At 40.6% G+C, this 15,000-nt stretch overlaps 2 long non-coding RNA genes across 3 annotated transcripts in view; one reads left to right on the forward strand and one right to left on the reverse strand.

Annotated features, from left to right (window-relative positions):
• LOC137647266 (uncharacterized) overlaps positions 1–15,000 on the reverse strand; it is a 75,701-nt gene that overhangs the window by 34,192 nt on the left and 26,509 nt on the right. The gene's annotated exons all lie outside the window — the stretch shown is intronic.
• LOC137647257 (uncharacterized) overlaps positions 1,686–15,000 on the forward strand; it is a 263,006-nt gene continuing 249,691 nt past the window's right edge. For both annotated transcript variants that reach the window (XR_011045550.1, XR_011045551.1), the window contains exons 1-2: positions 1,686–1,806; positions 9,412–9,623. This is a non-coding gene — a long non-coding RNA (uncharacterized lncRNA). The remainder of the gene's footprint in view (positions 1,807–9,411; positions 9,624–15,000) is intronic.

The following is a 15,000-nucleotide window of genomic DNA, read 5'->3' on the forward strand; positions in this document are numbered from 1 at the left end:
TACATAGGACCCTTCTCTCTAGTTACGGTTCTTTCTCTTTGCCTACACTGACACCGAATAGTCTGGCCTATTCTTTACAGTTTCTCCTCTGTCCTCATACACTGAGATTGCCAAACAATTCTTCTTCACCCAAGGGGTTAACTAATGTACTGTAATTGTTCAGTGGCTACTTTCCTCTTGGTAAAGGTAGAAGAGACTCATTAGCTATGGTAAGCAGCTCTTCTAGGAGGACACCCCAAAATCAAACCATTGTTTTCTAGTCTTGGGTAGTGACATAGCCTCTGTACTATGGTCTTGCACTGTCTTGGGTTAGAGTTCTCTGTTTTGAGGCTACACTCAGGCACATTTCTATCTAGTTTCTCTTCATCTTGCTTTGTTAAAGTTTTTATAGTTTTTATAGGAAATATTTATATTAATGTTGTTACTATGCATAAAATATTTCATTTTCTTTATTTCCTTTCCTCACTGGGCTATTTTCCCTGTTGGGGCCCCTGGGCTTATAGCATCCTGCTTTTCCAACTAGGGTTGTAGCTTAGCATTTAATAATAATAATAATAATAATAATAATAATAATAATAATAATAATAGGCCTAATAATAATAATAATAATAATAGAGGATATTCTAGCAACTTGTAAGAAAAAGAAATGTGCGTGGGCAGGACCTACAAAAAGAATAACAGAATGGATCCTAAGAGATTATAAAAGAAGTAATCGGAAGGAGGAGAAGACGATGAATTGAGAAACTAAAAAAGTTTGCGGGTCCAGAAAGGCCATAAACAGACGTAAGTGGAAGTTCATGTCTGAGGCCTTTGTCTCGCATTGGAGTAGCAACGGCTGATGATAAATGTAGAGAAATAGGATTTGTGATTCGTATTTTCATAAGCTCAACTATTATTGGTAAGGTTTAATGTGTCGAAATGCTGTGAGATTGTGACCTTTTACAATTATTCCTTTTTATGTCTTATAGAGATAGACCTATTTGAGAAAGGTAGCTATAGATATTCTCTCTCTCTCTCTCTCTCTCTCTCTCTCTCTCTCTCTCTCTCTCTCTCTCTCTCTCTGCTTTACAATAAGTAAATCTATCAACTATCTTTCCTACTGCACCTTAAACCAAAAGACACACCGTCGAGTGTGAGCAAATACATAGTGTCTATTTATTTCTAACATTTCCGTTGGTATCGACGCAATTTTAAATTGGCTCTGCCAGTACTCGATACAAGCCATCAACCGATGCTTGTAAGGAAAATCATGAATTGATTTAAATCAAGGAATAATAATAATAATAATAATAATAATAATAATAATAATAATAATAATGATAATAATAATAATAATAATGAAATCTAGAATATTTCTTAATTTTTCAAATTTGTCACCAACGGCTAAGCTCTCATGATCAACAAGGAACTTTATGCACCCAACTAAATTATCTAGCAAGGCTTAAAAGGAGACACGTGATTGGCTGATAAGACACATTGAATCCCAATTCAAACTTTCATTGGCTGATGGTTTGCAAGAGCCTTAAGGGAAGTATAAGGAGACTCGTTATTGGCTGATGGAACACAATGATTCATGATGTTACAGCCTCTGATTGGCTGATGGCTTGCAAGTGCAGCGGTGCAACGCCCATTTTCCCGAGCCCGGGAAAATAGCAGATTGAAAGTACCTGTAACCGCACCATGACCAAACGCGCTCATTCCCGCCTTGGCCTCCATTGAGACAACATCCACGATAAACCGACTGCTGAAACTTCGTAGCAAGACATTCAGAGGACCAGAAAATCAAAATTTAACCCATTTAGCATGGTAAGTATAATGGTTGCTAATTAGTTTTGTATTTTTTTTATACTTTTTTCGTAGTTTTGTTATTTTTTTTCGCCATATTGCGTCTTGGTTGACTTTGCAGTTTAACCGGCTCTCGGGGGAATTTCGATAATTGAGATATTAATATTAGCTTTGAGCTATTGTTAGGAATTGAATAAGTAATTTTTGTACTGTAAGTAACTTTGTAGGTATTACATAATGTTTTGTAATTTAAGTAACGTTTATTTGAAATTGTTTCGATGCAAGTTGTCTTCTCCGGTGAGCGTAAGGCTAAGCTATGCGATTGATACTCGCTGAATTCGGTTAATTACGTAGTATGGGAAATAGTTCGATTATTTATTACTAGGAAAAAAATGAAGGCTTCGTACTTGGTGTGAAACTTTTCTACTCTTAGTTGAGCGATGTAAATTAAAATGCTTTTGTGTTATGTTCATAGTAATAAATTTATTAGGCATGTTCAATAATATGAATCTAATGCGTTTCTAGGCCTATGAACGATTGAAATGGTAATGATTTTTCAATCCCCATGCACGTGATCTAATGGTTTTCCAGGTCTACATATGACAAGCATTTTGTAATAGGCCTATGTACATGTGGTCAAGATAATCTATTATTGCAGGTCCAATTTATTTTCCCTAATTGAGAAATTTTTGTCGTAATTGCGATCCGAGGCAGTTTTTATTGTTTGATTAAAATAAGTTAAGCCAGGTTACACCACAGTCTAGGACTCTAGGGTGTCTAAGTGCCCCCCCCCCCCCTCGCACTTCTATCCGTTGGTAAGGATAACTTGGTTACTTTACTTACTTTTACTTTTACGGGTTTATTTCTCGCCCTCCATCAAACACTAAAGGTCTGTTCAGGCGGGCCTTGGTGTGTGAAAAAAATAATTTCTTTCCAGTTTATATTTTGCTCTGTATCGTTATCAGTTATTTCGCTAGCATTTGTATTCAGGCTTAATAGTTTTCAGGTCACTATTATAACACTTTCTAAAAAGATAAGTCTTCAGGTTTTTCTTGAAAGCTGCCACATTGTTGCTATTCTTGATATCGAGTGGAAGGTCGTTAAAGAGTCTCGGTGCAGCGTAGCTGAACGTTTTTCCTCCTATTGCATGATTCACACTAATTTCGAATAGTCTATGTTGGTCATCTGCATGTCTAACTCTTACAGCGGCACTGGTAGCTTGAGGGTAGGGGACCAAGCAATCACGAAGATATTTAGGCTTATCACTTGTAAGTGCTTTGTGAGTCAACAAGCAAATTTTAAATTCAATTCTAGCCTTAACAGGTAACCAATGTAGATCAATCAATGCAGGAATGATTCTCTCCCGAAGTTTAATGCCTTTTATCAGTCTAGCCGCCCGGTTTTGCACATTTTGAAGCTTTCTTAGTAGTGTAGTACAGAGAATTGCAACAATCAAGCCTTGATATTACATGACTCATCACTAAAATTTTTGTACTGCCCTCTGTTAAATATTTTCTAATAAATGCTGTTTCTCAGGTGATAGTTACACACTTTCACTGTGTTCACAATTTGGTCCTTCGTTGACAAATTACAGTCTATCAGTACACCCAAATTTTTCACAACAGGCACAATCCCAACATCAGCATCACCAATTTTTATACTTTGAATTAACTGGTAATTCTTCAAAGCCACCTTTGTGCCAAAGAACATACATTCTGTTTTATCATCATTTAATTTGAGCTTTTTCCTCTGCATTCATGTTTTTATTTCAGTCATTATCTCATCAATTTTCTTCTTTGTATCTTGTGTTGTTGAAATTGAGAGGTAAAACTGGGTATCATCTGCATATAGTTTAAAACCCACTTTTTGTTTTTTCAAGATGTGTGATAGCTCGATAGTATATATGTTAAACATGATAGGGCCCAGGACACTACCCTGTGGTACACCCTTCATAAGAATTCTCTCATTGGATCGGTTTCCAGAAACTTCTACAATAGTCTTCCTGTTCACTAAGTAACTTCGCAAAAATTTCAGTGCTTCCTCAGTCACTCCAATAGACTTTAAGTCGTCAAGTAAGTACTCGTGCACAACAGTGTCAAAAGCAGCACTAAGATCTAACATAATCAAAATTCCACACCCCCATCAAGAAGACCTATCATATCATTCATTATTGAGCATAAGGTAGTTTCTGTAGAATGATTAGCTCTGTAGGCCGATTGATTTTCCGGGAATACCTCTAACTCATCAATATGCGCCCATAATTGCTCACTCATGACTTTCAATAAGCTTTGACATGTAGGATAAATTTGAAATGGGCCTATATGAAGTTAGCTCGTTTACATCACCTTTCCCTTTGTAAATTGGTTTGATCAACGCAGTTTTTTCACAGCTAGGAAAACAGGATTGTGATATACTTAGGTTAATTATGTTCAGGTAAATATTATATACAACTTGCTTGTTTGGAGCTTCACTTATTGAACTGTTTGGGAAAGGGTCGTTTCCACAATATGGAGGGCGAGAAATAAACCCGTAAAAGTAAGTATATCATCACATGCACAGGAATTCAAATCGGCTATTAGTCAGCTGATAATAGCATGTTTTCATATTTGATTATTAAAAAGCTATTGCATTATTTTTAATGATTTTACCATTATATCTTTTTGAATGTTGAAGCAAATTTAATACCCGACTGAATTTTATATTTCCAATTCGTTATAAATTATTTTTAACCTATTATCAGTCTGGTATTCACAGCTCATGTACATGAATGTGATAAGGTATGTAATAAGAAAGTTGTGATGTCCAGCATTCAACTAAGAATAGATCATTGTCTTTGGAATGTTTGGCAACGAAGACTATTTAATTCTTACCGCATTAGTTTGTTTCTACTTTCGACTACCAGTACTGAATTTACCGAAGCGCCTTGAATAATTGGAGAAATAAGTTGGTCTTCATCCATGCCATGGAAATAAGTTCATTTTCGAAATGGGAAAATACTGTACATAAGTTATCATGTTTTTATAATGTAGTATTGTCCAAAGCATTATTCCAGCTGTGACTAAGTTGTGGAATGATCTAATCATAGTACAATCAGAAGAACCTCAAAAGTTCAAACTCGCAGCAAATGTTTGTATGTTGAACAGGTTTACATAACTTAAGTCGTTTTATATTTTATATATCAAATATCGGGTATAATGTCAATGTTTTTAAGATATATTTTAATTTTTAATTACTTCGTATATCGATTATTTCCTTATTTCCTTTTCTCACTGGGCTATGTTTCCCTGTTGGAGGCCTAAGGGTTTATAGCATCTTGCTTTTCCAACTAGGTTTGTAGCTTGGCCATTATTAAAAATGATAATTAAGGTGAGACTATGAATGAAAACAAGATACAGGACCTTTGATAACTGTGTTTACATATCAAAGCCATTCAGTTCTGTAGAGTTAAGCGCATAATTTTATCCTGATTAAAAGGATATGTTTTATTACTGTAAGTCAAAGTTACTGTACTATGAATATTTCGTTAATCATTGGTAAATATTTGGGAGCTTTAACCATAATTTACGACTTGACATGAAATGGAAGCATGCTAAAATATATCCACTGCTGTACATATTCATTCTCGATAAGCTTGAGAGGATGAACATTGCACTATTATTATTGTTATTGTTATTATTTGCTAGTTGGAAAAGCAGGATGCTTTAAACCCATGGGCTCCAACAGAGAAAATAGCGCAACAAGGAAAGGAAGAAAGGAAAATAAGATATCTTAAGAAGAGTAACATTAAAATAAATGGTAAAATTACAGTTTCAACCATTATGGGGAAACTGGAATAAAAATATATTTGTTGCATCAGAAATAGTGTAGTTCCAATGGATTTAACGTTTATTTTTACCGCAAACCATCAGTTTTAGAGATTTACTATGTAATTGGAGTTGAAACAACAAGTTTTTCCAGAAAAATCAGTGTTTGTAACTTTTTATTGTTTTTGTTTCATATGTTGTAATGCAGAAAGACCCTACTTCATCCCAACAATTATGGGGGACAACAGGTGGGAACCGGGGTTTTGGGTGGGGGTGGGGGCGTCAAATGATATTTGCAATAAATGAATACTTATCCTTCCACCACCCCTCCCCTTATACCCCTACCTAGCCCTACCGGGGTGGGGGCCCCCCATTGCGACCCCCCCCCTTAAGGCCACAGTGATTTTCAGGGCACTACTGAACCTAATAAACCCACCTAACCTAGCCTAGGGGCCCTGTACCACTACCTAGGCCTACTAGGGGGGGGGGTCTCCGCCCCCCCTGTGACCCCCCTTAGGGCCACAGTGATTTTTGGGCCACTACCGAACCTATTACAACCACCTAACCTAGGGCCCTGTACCCCTACCTAGGCCTAGCCCCTGCGACCCCCCCCTTACGGCCACTACCTAACACATCCATCAAACCAAATCCTAAGTGATGGTACTGCTGTATACATTGTTATAGTTTCACCATTATAATATACTCTATAATTTAATGAAGCTTACCTCAAACTGTTGGTTCATAAAGATGTGCTGCTGCTTTGAGCAAAACGTGAAGCCGTTGCGAAGGTTCCTTGACATGCAGGACAATTTTTATTTTGTCAAATTAAATTGTGTCTGGCACAAATCCACTAGTTTTTCAATATTCCCCGAATAAGTTACAACAAATTCATTGTAAGTTAGGAAACAGTCAGGACAAGAAGATGGAATTTCAACTTCTTGTGCAACATGAGATGACGTGCTTGCTATGGCCTCCATGTCTAAGAATGAAATGAAATGCCTGGGTAAGATAATGTATTGTCGCGCTGTGATTGGCCAAACCTGTAAGACGTCATAGTGGATAGGCGCTGTGATTGGCCAAACGTGTAAGACTTCATAGTGGACTAGTTTGTCTGCGGATTATAGTTGTTACAGGGCTCATTTGAGCAAAAACAAGACACAGTCAACAATAACAACAGACTTAGAAAAAATCTGGGAGGAAGACATGAGTAGCGTGAGTTTGATCGTCGATATATAAAGAACTAGGCATTTGCGACAGAATATTATACAGAAATACTACAAAAGACTTGCTATACTCGGGAAAAACATTAATATAATAGATTTCCCATAATGGTTGAAACTGTAATAATACCATAAATAAATACTATATCTACTAGAAATACCATAACAAAACAAGAGAAATAAGATAAAATAGTGTGCTCGAGTGTACCCTCAAGCAAGAGAACTCTAACCCAAGACAGTGGAAGACCATGGTACAGAGGCTATGGCACTACCCAAGACTAGAGAACAATGGTTTGATTTTGAAGTGTCCTTCTAGAAGAGGTCCTTACCATAGTTAGAGTCTCCTCTACCCTTAGCAAGTGCAAAGTGACCCCTTGGGTAAAGAAGAATTGTTTGGTAATCTGTGTTGTCAGGTGTATAGAGGAGAATATGTAAAAAATAGGCCAGACTATTCAGTGTGTGTAGGCAAGTGGAAAATGAACCATAACCAGAGAGAAGGATCCAATAAAGTACTGTCTGGCTAGTCAAATGACCCCATTACTCTAGCGGTAGTATCTCAATGGGTGATTGGTGGCCTGGCCAACCTACTAACCACCAAATTTCTCTGGTGGAATGGAAGTTAGTTTTGCAATATTCAAATGATATGTTTTAAAATTATATAGGATTTGGTGTCTTTTGATTATACTGTAGGTTTTATGTATGAAAATCCTGTAATGGTGTGCTCTTTGGTAATTAAATTACTCATGAAAAATAAATTCTGACCGGGTACTTTGTAAATTTCTATTAGGTTTTGCTCACAGAAAGGACAGATATAAACAGTTATGTAGGTTATGGAAATGGGAAAAAGCTTTTAGTGAAGGAAATTTAAGGGAGAGGGTAGTTGTGATTGAAGGTCAGAAAATTTGCTAATACAGGAAGGTTAAAACGCTTAATGGCAGCTTATTGGATGGTCACGGGCAGATTGAATTTCTGAATTTGCAATTGGCTTTTTAAAAGTGCCAATTTAAGACTAGTGTGTGTGTTTTCATAAATTATTATTTGCTAAGCTACCACCATAGTTGGAAAAGCAGAATGCTTTAAGGCTAAGGGCTTCAATAGGGAAAAGTAACCCAGTGATGAAAAAAAAAACAAGGAATAACAAAATATTTTAAGAACAATAACAACATTTTCCAAATGTCTGAATCTATATCCTCTAATCCAGAATATTTTATGGTACATTTCAAAGCTTGAAAAGTAGGTCGGTAGTATAGCATACATACCAACATGTACTGTACCCTGTTATTATACAATAGTGTTTTGCTTGTTACTATAAATCCCTGAACCCTCCATCATTATTTGGTTAGAATATGGTGATGTGTTTATATTAATTATAAAAGTATTGAATGGTAGGTAACATTGGAGTATGAGGTAAATGAACAAGGTGTAATATAAGTCAGGTTAGGTGGTGTTTCTTGGTTTAGTACGGACAGTATTTATTAATTTCCGTGAACCTAAGTTGTACTGATCACTGTTGGCTTAAAAAATGTAATTAAGAGTCAATGTATTTACTCAACTACCCATGATTAATGCCATTCCTTTAAGTTTTAAGTACAGTAGCTTCTATAGTTACATATTGGTGTTCTAGTACTGTACAAGCAGGATTTTAAAACTTGTATGATCATTAAGAAGAGTTATCAATTTACTCAAATGAAACAAGTGATAGGTAACAACAGCTTTGGCGAGATGCTGAATGTTAGAATTTAATTAGAAGCTCCAATAACAAATTGAGGTAAGTCAGTCCACTGGGGTTTCAGAGTAATATGGTTTGTAGTGGTTTATTTGTTAACGTCCCTGAGTGGTAATCACCAGATTGGGGTTTGAGTCCCGCTCTAACTCTTTAGTTCTTTTGGTCGCTGCAACTTCACCATCCTTGTGAGCTAAGGGCTTGGATGGAGAGGGGTCTTGGACATTGTCCTGCTTGCTAGGGCAATGTCACTATCCCTTGCCTCTGCCATTCGTGATTAGCCTTTAAACCCTTAGTGATTGCAATGATTTTTTTAGTAGGTGGTTGGAATTCTGCTGACTTTACCTAGGTATTAGGTGGATTTATTTCTCGTGGTAGATCGGACAAAGTAGGAGAGGAGTGATTACACTTTTGGTTTTATATAGTTTATGAATGAGTGACATCAGTTTTGATAAAGGGTAAAGAAGATTCCAAATAGTTTGGTTGGGGGGGGGGGGTTTAGGGAGAAGGTTTTCTGCAGTGTTCCTTACAAGTATCAGTGGTGGTTACTTTCAAAATTATCATTATTACGCTAAGTTACAACCCTAGTTGGAGAAGCAGGATGCTATAAGCTGAAAGTTTACCTGTAAGCAAATACCAATATAAATTAGGTACAGTAAATGAAAAAGGTTTCCCCATGTGGAAAATTATGTGAAAAGCATTGTTACACTTGATCACTTATTGATATATTTCAATTTCTTGGTACATATGTTATTTCTTTATATATTTATGAATTGTTGGTTCCTTGCTACAAATTTTTTCATAAAGGTTATTTGTAGAATCTCAAGTGAAATACGTTATTGGAAAGTCCTGGAATTTATCAAATTTATCATTATTCCAGGGAAGTTTGCGGAAACCAAAAATTAACTATGGAGGATGAGGTGGCTTTCAAGTTGGTTGACACTATTTCATGATAAGATGAAATAGTCTGATGTTTTCTGGCTGCACCCAACGGTCAACAAGAATTATGGACCTGGAAATTTTTCTCATAGTTGGCAAATTTCCTTGATTTGTGAATAACAGCCAGTTTTACAGCATAATCATCATGTTAAAGTAAGTAAATTTAAAATAAGTGTTGCTCGTATATTATCTGGTAATTTTAAATATTGAACTTAGCCAGTGAATATATAAATAGCCTACGTCTCCGACGGTCGACAGATTCCAAAAACACTCGCGAGCGATCGCCATGAAGGTTGTCGGGTGTGCCCACCAGCGCCGACTATCGGCCAGATACCGCATATACTTCTCAACCAAACCAGTTCTTCTCTGTCAGTGGTCCTGACAACATTGGTTCCGCTCGCGCTTGACCTCAAGTTTCTACCGATTGGTGAAGTACTTGGTTTTGGTTTTAGTGCTTTCGCTGTGTTGGTTTTCTTCGATAAAACTCTTGAAACCCTTTTTTGATTATTGTTGATGAACTTGGCTCTCTTTTGGATTTTCTTTGGATTTTCATAATGGCTGACCCTTCTCCTGTCTATCATAAATCTGCGAAAGACTGTAATAAACGTCTTCCGAAAGCTTCCCTCGATCTTCATACTGTTTGTGCTAATTGCCGTGGTAAATCTTGTCAATTAGGGGATCGATGTGAGGAATGTGTTGTTTTATCGGAATTCGAGTGGTTGGAGTATGAGAAATATACTCGTAAACTCGAAAGAGATAGGGTGAGAAGAAGCTCTTCTAGATCTATAGATTTTTCCTCTTCCCATGCCCCTGAACCTAATCCTTCTCCTGTAGTGGTAGTTTCAGAACCCCCTATTGGCACTCATGAACCTTCTATGCGTGAAATGTTATTGGCCATTCAAGCGTTGGGTGAGAAGGTCGAAACCTTGGCATCGGACAGAAACCAGCTTATGTCTGACGTTAAACTTTTAAAGGGTCAAAGTGGTAAAGTGGAAAGTGCTGCAAATGTGTTTAGTGTTGTGACGGAGGGTTCGTCTGTTCGTGCTTGTCACTTACCTAGTCCGAGACCTCTTTCAAGCTTCCCTGCACCAGGGAGAAAGAATGTCGTAGGACTTGAGGGAGTGAGAGGTGTAAACCAACGTACAGACGTTCCCTCAAAGGTATCAGACGTCGCTCTTCAAGCACGTCCTTACCATAAGACGGGAGAAACTAAGTTCTCCTCGTCTTCTGATGATTCGTCTCGTAAGAAGCCTTGGCGTAAGGTTTCAAGATCTTTGAAACGCAAGTCAGTCTCTTCAGGACAGGTCCAGCATCCTGGCTGTAGTCATTGGGACAGCTCTGACCGTGTTCAGTCATCGGATGGCTGTTCTCCTGTTAAGCGTAAACGTGACGCTGAGTCCGAGGGTCTCGTTCGGTGCAATGACTTGCATGCACAGACGTTGCCGACGTCACGGCCCGTTTCGACTCCCGTTGACCCTAAGTGGAGTGTCTTACAAGACATGCAGTTGAAACTTTCATCCTTAATGGAAGTTTATGATCATGACCAGGTTCGTAAAGATCCTTTGCTTGCGGTTCGTCAGTCCAGCAAGCGTGACACAGGTCTCCAACCGCCTAAGCGAGATTTGTCTCGTCATTTTGACGTTAGCGCTAATGTTAGCGGTGCTGTTAAACGTGATTCTGATCGTGTTCCTCGTCAGTCACGTCAGTTACGTGACGTTGAACTTCAATTTCCGCAGTCACAGCGTGACGTTGAGCAGCAGTCACCGCAGTCCCGACGTGACGTTCGTCGGCCGACTCTGTTGTCCCGACGTGACGTCAAACGTCAGTCGCCACGGTCTGGTGTTGTTTTTCAGCCTCAAGACCTGCAGTCTGTGCAGTCCCGACGTGACGTTGGACGTCAGTCGCCACAGTCTGTTGTTGTTTTTCAGCCTCAAGACTTTCAGTCTTTGCAGTCTCGACGTGACGTCGTTACCACTGCTTTTGCTGCGGCTCCTTCGCATGTTGATGTAGCCTGTCAATCGTTGCCGCCTCGGCATGCTTTGTTTTCTCTGTGTCGCAAGACTTTGCCTTTGTCGGATGATGTTCCTTCGGATGAGGAAGTTGTTGATCCCCTTCCTGCTGATGTTTCTTTGGGGATCCTTTCGGATGGAGAGGAGCCTAGGGTTGCCCAGCAATCCCTTGACTTTAAAAAGATTATGCTTATCTTTAAGGATCTGTTTCCCGATCATTTTGTTACTGCTGCTCCACGTTCACCTCCGTCTGAATTCACGTTAGGCATGACTCCCAGCTTCTATTGCCTTTAATACGGCCTTGTACCCTTTTTCCATGAAGGGGAAGGCCCGAGTAGTTGCAGCAAGAAAGGAAGGGTGTTTCTTACTTAGGGATGGCACCTTGGAATTAGTGAAGCTCCTCTCCTTCAGGGTACTAGCCAACAAAGCCTGAGCTTTAGAATGGTCAAAAACTATGACCTTTTGGCTCTGTCTCTTCCTTCGTCGCTGGTTCCGTCTTGAGACGGACGAAGCAGTCTGAATAAGACTCAAAGCTGGGCCAAAACTCCACATCCTCGATGGGGACTGATCCCAGCTTTTCGGAGATATAAATCTTCCCGTTTGTCAGGGGCATGTACTCCGCATGCCTCCACGGGTTCACATCAGAACATGAAGGAAGTTCCTTCACGTTGAGTCTCCTGTGAGACTCACAGGGTGCTTCTAGTTGACGTATTTCTAACCTCAACGCAGCTTCCTTTTCTGCATTTTGCTTCTGCATCTTCTCCATCATTGACATGATGGAAGACAGAGTCTTCCTTATGTCATCTGGTGGAGGATCGGAAGATGTCGAGGGTACTAGTTCTGGGGCAAGAACCGACGAAACAGAAGCCGACTCGACTTCCTCCTCCTCTGTATCAGGAGCCAAAGTAGACTCCAAGACCTCTTGCAAGAAGGCCCCTCTCAGTGTCTTCTGCCACCTCTGACATCCTGTCGTCTTGCTGGATGTCCTTCATCGCTCCGAGACATCTGACTCCACGGATAACTGGACGCAAGGGATCTCTGGGTGAGGCTGTGGTATTACAACATCCTTAGATGCTTTAGGGAAAAGGTAGGCCCTCATCCTTTCGTTCGGAAGGTAAGGCCCCATTGTGTTCTTTTGGAAGCCATGGACCCATTTACGCAGCTTTTCTCTTGCTGCATCCCTTGACTCCGCTGACCCGGGGTCATCAAACGCCTCAGTAACCAAGGCTTTGCAAACATTACATACCTGGGGGTCCCAATACTTCAGAGGTCCCTTGGTGATGGAACAGTGTGTCCGCCCTGCACACCTCATGGCCGCAGAAGCTCTTGCCCCTTACGTTGCAGAAGACGCTGCGGCACTTAGGGTGGTTGTCCTGTAAAGAGAGGAAAATGAAATGATTATACGGTGGATTGTCTCACTGGACAAATTATAGTAATATTATAATTAATATTTTTGTTTTGCATATAGCTTATGATAGATAAGCTAGAAATGAAATTGAAACCGAGGGGCATGCTATTTTAGAAAGCCCATTGGAAGTGTAACTTAATTCTGACTCCCAGAAGGTTTAAGATTGAGGATCATTATCACTGAACATTTATCAGTCTATAGAAAGAACTTCCTTTCTTCATATTGTATGGTCTCAACAATAGGCTGCGCATGGCTACACAGAGTATGTTGGAAAATTTAGGCTACCGTATAATATATACTGTAGTTTTCTGTTTGCAGTATGATCTATATTGCAAATATACTGGCTACTGTATAGTCATATACTGTAGTTCTAGCCGGCATGTTGCCGGCAAGGCTAGAACCAGGACACAGTTCAGTCTTCGTATTGCTGGCTGTGGTAGTGGCCGGCAGCCCACCGGCCGCTGGAAGTCCGCCGTCCGCCGGAAGTCCGCCGTCCGCCGGAAGTCCGCCGTCCGCCGGCGGATCACCGGCTATCGGCTCACTAGGCCAGCTGGCGATCTGGTTATATGGACGGCGGTCGGCAGACACCCCGGCCGCCACCAGCCTGTTGGCTGTCTGCCTACTAGGCCAGCTGGTGACCTGCCAGTCAATGTATGCGATCTGAATTCGGCCGGCTCCTTTGCCTGCCAATTCAGTTGTGGTGGCGACTCTTGGGCTGCCATCGCACAAGTCTAACCAGCGCATTGCTGGCTAGGGTAGTGGCTGGCAGCTGCCGTTATGGTAGAACCCGGCGGCACTAGCCAATAGAATGAAAGCATGGAGTGAAGGATAGTGTAAGAGCTCTGCATTACTGCCTTCTTCCAGAATGAGGGTTCAAATGGAAGGGGAGAATGTATATTCAGGCTTCCACCCATCCGCAGCTATTGGCGGTCTCTGGTGGCCACAGGTTTGCGGATGGCAGTCCAAGAGAGGACTGAAGAACACTCTACAGCAAAAGGGATCTTCTGCCGGCAGCCGGCCCATCTATCCCGGAGCATTGCCTCCATAAGGAAGAGCTTAGTGACTATGTCACTACCAACAGAAGCCCGAGCCAGCCCCACAACCTGTCGGCATTCGGCGCGATTGTAGGACGATGGCCAAAGGATTGTGATGGCTAGGCCATCACTAAAGGACAGAATGGGAAGGGGCGAGGGTCTTATGGAGTATGGAAGTAGCTGGCAGGGTTGCCTGCCCTACCACACCATAGAGAAAGTCTGTTCCAGTATTGAATCCATCCCAGGTGGCAGGAGAATTCTATTCTCCAGCCTAGGGTCGGCTAATACAGTAAAGGGGCCGGCAGCGCTCTCGCTGCTACCCCTAAACAAGAGAGGAACAGACTTCCAGTGCCGGTGTCACCTAGGCGGCAGAAGAATGTCTATTCCTCAGCCTAGGGTCCGCCGGCACAGGACTAGTCAACTAGACCACAGGGAGAAGGTCAATATCCAATAAAGCCTTCAGGTGCGGTCTAGGGAGGTCTAGCCTCCTATGCCGGCAGCTTAGTCCAGCAGGGCATTACTATTCACCCTGCCAGCCAGCTACCGGCACCAGACTAATACTCTTGAGGTTCTGACCAAAGCCCAAAATCCTGCATTTGCGGTTATAGGGAAGGGACAGAAAACCCTAGCCAAGTCCTGCCTGAATTACAACTCGAGGCACGACTGACTAGGGTTATAGCCTAGGGGAGGAGTGATTACCCTTAAATCTCCACAGGAGACAAGTATCGCCTTATAGTAATTCTAGGAGATATCTATCTCCGCTAGAATTAATAAAACTATACACGAGGGTAACTGGGGAACATATATGAAAGTATACTAAAGCCACTAGGCTAGTAGCCTAGTACAGTAGTGAGAATAGATTACCTAAATCACCGAAACTCTCGTATACTATCTTGGAAGGGGAAGATATGCAATCAACATATCTTACATGTATAAATTTTGCCTAAAGCTTCATTAAATTTGTAGCACTAGAAAAGTCTATTATATCATGCATGAAAGTACTAAAACTGAAACGCCTAGGTTAGGAAGCCTAGGGTAAACAAGGTTCGGTTACCTAAATAGCCGAAACTAATTGAATA

Source organism: Palaemon carinicauda, chromosome 1 (genome assembly GCF_036898095.1).
Source record: "Palaemon carinicauda isolate YSFRI2023 chromosome 1, ASM3689809v2, whole genome shotgun sequence".
In the NCBI taxonomy this organism is placed as follows: Eukaryota; Metazoa; Arthropoda; class Malacostraca; order Decapoda; family Palaemonidae; genus Palaemon; species Palaemon carinicauda.